Source organism: Schistocerca serialis, chromosome 3 (genome assembly GCF_023864345.2).
Source record: "Schistocerca serialis cubense isolate TAMUIC-IGC-003099 chromosome 3, iqSchSeri2.2, whole genome shotgun sequence".
NCBI lineage: Eukaryota > Metazoa > Arthropoda > Insecta > Orthoptera > Acrididae > Schistocerca > Schistocerca serialis.
The window spans coordinates 660,356,827-660,362,575 of NC_064640.1; the positions used below are offsets into that span (position 1 = coordinate 660,356,827).

At 43.3% G+C, this 5,749-nt stretch overlaps 1 pseudogene; it reads left to right on the forward strand.

The window, feature by feature from the left end:
- Positions 1–224: 224 nt before the first annotated feature.
- Positions 225–341, forward strand: LOC126471655 (5S ribosomal RNA; annotated as a pseudogene).
- The last annotated feature ends 5,408 nt before the right edge of the window (positions 342–5,749 follow it).

Below are 5,749 nucleotides of genomic sequence, written 5' to 3' on the forward strand. Positions count from 1 at the left end.
GCTGTGCATTATGAACAGGTGCCCGATCGTGCTGAAAGATGCAATCGCCGTCCCCGAATTGCTCTTCAACAGTGGGAAGCACCAAGGTTCTTAAAACATCAATGTAGGCCTGTGCTGTGATAGTGCCACGCAAAACAACACGGGGTGCAAGCCCCCTCAATGAAAAACACGACCATACCGTAACACCAACGTCTCCGAATTTTAGTGTTGGCACTACACACGCTGGCAACGGCCTTGCCGCAGTGGATACACCGGTTCCCGTGAGATCACCAAAGTTAAGCACTGTTGGGCGTGGCTGGCACTTGGATGGGTGACCATCCAGCCGCCATGCGTTGTTGCCATTTTTCGGGGTGCACTCAGCCTCGTGATGCCAACTGAGGAGCTACTCGACCCAATAGTAGCGGCTCCGGTCAAAGAAAACCATCATAACGACCGGGAGAGCGGTGTGCTGACCACACGCCCCTTCTATCCGCATCCTCAACTGAGGATGGCACGGCGGTCGGATGGTCCCGATGGGCCACTTGTGGCCTGAAGACAGAGTGCTTTTTTTTTACTACACACGCTGGCAGATGACGTTCACCGGCCATTCGTCATACATACACCCTGTCATCGGATCGCCACATTGTGTACCGTGATTCGTCACTCCACACAACGTTTTTCCACTGTTCAATCGTCCAATGTTTACGCTCTTTACACCAAGCGAGGCATCGTTTGGTATTTACCAGCGTGATGTGTGGCTTATGACCAGCCGCTCAACCATGAAATCACAGTTTTCTCACCTCCCGTCCAACTGTGTGACCTCTTCTGCTGGTGTCGAGGGGTTATTGAAGATATCGGATATTGTCTTCATCTGCCTCAGGATCTTACTGAACAGCTTAACCACTCCTCCTCTGTTTTGTTGGAAATGGAGGAGGTTGTCTCACACCCCCTAAAGGCATGGAGTAGGAGGATGGTTTCAGCAAAAGGAAGTTGCTGGAGTTTATTTGTTGAAAATAATTGGGTTTTAGCCTTGCCCTTACCAGGCTTCATGAAGTATATGTTAGTGCCTGGCTGTCAGTAAAAATGTAAATGTCGTGTGACTAGGGCCTCCCGTCAGGTAGACCGTTCGCCGGGTGCAAGTCTTTCTATTTGACGCCACTTCGGCGACTTGCGCGTCGATGGGGATGAAATGATGATTAGTACAACACAACACCCAGTCCCTGAGCGGAGAAAATCTCCGACCCAGTCGGGAATCGAACCCGGGCGCTTAGGATTGACATTCTGTCGCGATGACCACTCAGCTACCGGGGACGGACGAAGCAATCAGTAAAACAATAAAGTCGATATCTCCCCCACTTATTGTGACAGTGTGGTGCAGGGCAGTTTTAGCTCATGCACATCTCACTACTGTACCGTCAACATCGCCTGTAGTAACTACTGTTTTTATTCCTTTTGCTGTCATTTTGTAACTAAGGAGTGCTATAAGGCTGGTTTTGTTCCTTTTGTTTGCGAGAAAATGCTCCTGCTGAACAGTGACAGTCTTGCTTTCATTAAAATTTATGTCAACTAAAGTTTTTGTGAAGCCCCTTCTCTTCGGCTCTGCTCGTTTTGTACAGTTGACATCACCACAATCATCAAATACACAGTAGAATTTCTACCATAATGTTTGAGCACATAGGTTATGTACTGATTGCAAAGTGCAAAAATATTGAAGTCCACATTCCATTTCACACGGTGGAGAAGGAAGCCACCATCTACTACGTTGGCGCTGGTTTGTAGGTCATGAACTGCGTAATTGCCTTCTTGAAAAGCATCATAGAGAGAAGACTTCTCTCCTTTCCTCATCCCCCCTTAATTAAAGAGAGACAACGGGAAAGAAGATAATTCATATTCCATAAGCTTTGCAACATTCTCATCAACCTTTTTTGCAAAGACTCTTCTCTGGAAAACTGTCAGAGGGTACACAGTCACTGTTTCACTGTGCACCTTTACGGTATGGTTCATACTAGTCAAAGACATCACTACACTCTTCTTAGACTGTTCTATGCCACCAAAATTACAACCAATATTACTCTGCATAGTTCTGGTACCAATTCCTAGGGTTTGGTGACTATTTATTTTTGAGTTTCCGATTATCCCTGTCCAGAGCGATATTAGTGAATTCATTTTTGTAAAAGGAGGATGGTCGCCGAACTACTCATAGATCTTTGCCCGTCTTCTCCATCCCTAATTTGCTGCGACACCCAGAAGTCAACATACTGGTCCGCACTTGAAAAAATCACTCCAGTAAACTCCTCTAATGAAGAGCAGATAGAGGTTACTCTAGCAGATCCTCCAAACCACTTTGCTAGAACGGAGTTAGTTATGCCTCTTTCTCATGTCAAACCACCTGAGTGCATTAGCGTCTGTTCTATGGACATGTCTGACCAAACCCCTGCCCAAGAAGATGCAGTTCTATTTATGGTGAAATAACCTTTAGCTGCAAAATCCTTGAACACACCTGGCCAGCTAGTTTTTAATGCTATCATATCTTGCATGTAAAGATGGGCACATTCTGCATACTGAAAATGACCACTTGCATGGGAGATGGTATCATTTTCTGAACACATGCCAAATGGCCATTTCAATCACCATGACTTTCTAAAATCTATGACCTTCTTCATTAATGAAACCATATAAAAATACTACACCCGCAAAGCCGCAGTAGATCCATTCTACTTTAGATGAGCCAGCTCATTCTTAAATTTATTTAAAATTGATGCCAGACAATCATCTCCCTCAATTTTTTGTAGAGTAAGACTTTCTTTATTGCTCAAAATGTTGATAACACTCTTATTTTCTTCTTCTGAGACACTGGCATCTTCCAGAATGATCTGAGCTAAAACAGCTAGAACAACTAAGTGCTCTCTAACACCTCTGCTGTAAGCATGTCCAGTTAATACCTTTTTAACAGAATTTGCGGCATAAACTAAGCTCAACACTTCTTTCAGCCGTGACCCTGCCACTGAGTGACCGATGCACCCCATGAACGATATGAGTGTATGAAATCCTCCCAATCTCACGGATATTATACCAGGCTGGGTTTCTCGAACCTTTATGTACAGTGGCTGGTCGAAAGTAACGAAACAAATTGCGGCACGTTGCTGCTCGCCATAGTTATCAGGGTATTGTAAAGCTGTGTACACTGTATTGTTGTCATTTGGTGGTGAATTAATGAACGATAAGAAATTTACTGCACTTCTTGCAACATTAATTGTGTTACTGAGAGACTACATAAATCCCGTCAACTCAGGGACTACTGATACTCTTGGAGTGGTGTTAACAGAATCAAGCCATTTAACACACATACACAGCATATATGGCATCGTGGGTATTAATATGTCAGATGGAGTGGGATTAATGATGTTCAACTCAAGGACAGTAATGTGCTGCAACGCATTGCTTCTCTGCTGTTGAAATATCTGAAGTTCTATGAAACCCAGTTTGCCTACTTCTATGGCAGAGGGAGCCAATTTAAGCTTCTGGACCTCTTCAGATGGTGGGAGAGCTGAGGCTGGGGTGATGCATTTGATGCCCCCGAGTAATGTGGAAAGTATTCCAGCCATGGAGACATTGAAACTGACGGTGTCGAATACATACTGACACAATGTTCCACTTGGGACAGGCTTTCCAGTGTGGCAGACAGCTGATAGCTCCGGCTGTTGTGTATTGTAATATGTTCCACTGAATCCCAAACCAGTTTGATCCAAACTTCCTGTGAATTAAGAGTGCGATAGCATGTAGTATAGGTGATATGAATGAACGAGAACGAATGGCAGCAATGAGGACATGGGATATAGATGTCAGCTTTCTTATAATTTTCTGTTTTGTCATTTTTTTTCGCCGATATGCATTCCATCAAGACATCAAGCGTACGAGGTACCATTTCCTTAGCTTCACTATAGAATTTGTCACAGGGTGGAAAAAACAGAAATATCATACGCCATTGGCTGAGCATCTTTTAAGATTATAATGGCAGCTGCCTTTATGATTCTTCCCCATCCCGCTTGTTCATCTTTGCACATTGAAGAATACCACGCATCATTTAAATTTTTTTCGCCTGAACTACGAAAGACCACGACAATTTTTCTGGTGCGAATTGTGCTGAAAACAACAGCGTCCCCGTACTTTTCTCTTAGTCTGTCCTTGACTGTCTTTATATGAGGTGATGTTCCGGAAACTTGCTTCAACAATTCTTCAAAGGTGAACTGGCTGTCATCATTCTCCCCTATGTAACAGAATATTTCCTCCATTTACCCATTAATTTCTTCATCCTCAGGGCGTACACTCTGTCCAGATTTAGGCACTGAACCTATGAACAACATTTTGTAGCAATTTTCGTGATACCTTGCATCTGCAGCGTGTAGATCACTAACGGAACAGATACGTCTTTGGATGGTTTCTCCACAGTCATCCTTCTTCTCCTGTGCACGAACTAAAATCTTACTATCCTAACTGACGGATCGTACACTGTAGACCTTTCGCCACCATTTTTTGGGTTTTTTCTTCTGTTTATCAAAAAAATGTTCATCAATTGCTTCTGCACAAAACAGACAGTTAGTTTTAAAATCAAATTTCGCTTCAGCTGAACGCAATCGTTTCACTCCAGATGATATTGAAGGCTGTTCCACTGAAAGAGATTCTCTCAAAAAATTTTTAATTGAATCAGCTGTAGTGTACTCTTTCCTGCAAGATGCTTCAACAAAACCCCGTGTTTTGTTTCTGAAACCTTCAGCTTTCCCATCTTTTCTCAAATAACTGGCATTTAGCAATCCAAGTATTCCTTTCCCAACAACATTGCATCTGTCCCTGACAACATTACACTCACAGATCAAATATTTCTCTGCCATTTTTATAGGAACATATTTCATTTCAGACTCTCTTAATCACTGCAAATAACGAATAACTTAATAAAATGAATTCCAAATATAAGACAGTCTCTGCTGCAATATTTAATAATCAATAACGCTTTTCGTGCTCCTAGCGCACCATCATATAAACTGCAACAAGTGATGAAGTAATTATTACATGAAACTTTTTATTCATGGACTTATGTACAATGAACAATAAACAAAAAGTGCGAGGTGCAAACTTACCTTATAAAGATAGAGGGAACCACTGAACTCGCTCAACAATAAAGTTGTCTTGTCTACTGATATAGCAGAACTGGACAGAAAATGCTGAGTGTGAATTGAAGAGCGAGCAGTTCTCATGGTGGGGGAAGTGGCCTTACCCAGAAAAAGTCGCAACAAACGTACATACGCCCAGCAATAAAGTTTCCTGCCTACCGGTGCAAGGTGATGTGCAGAGATGTACGTACACTCATGCTTGTAAATTAAGGATAATTGCATAATGTGGTGCCACACAACGTGGCACTACACAAAACTGGCATTTATAGCATAGGCACATAGGGAAGACACACGACACAGATCTGTAAGTCCACGGTATTGCTGATAATTTGAGGAAACCGTCCCGAAACACATATGCTACAAAAATCCACTGTTTCCTGCTCATGTACCCTGACATCAATATGGCATATGATCACCATGCATACGTACACAGGCCGCACAACGGACTGGCATACTCTGGATCAGCTACTGGGGTATAGCCTCCCATTCTTGCACCAGTGGCTGTCGGAGCTCCTGAAGCGTCTTAGGGGTTTGAAGACGTGCAGCCATTTGTCGACCGAGAGCATCCCAGACGTGCTCGATGGGGTTTAGGTCTGGAGAAC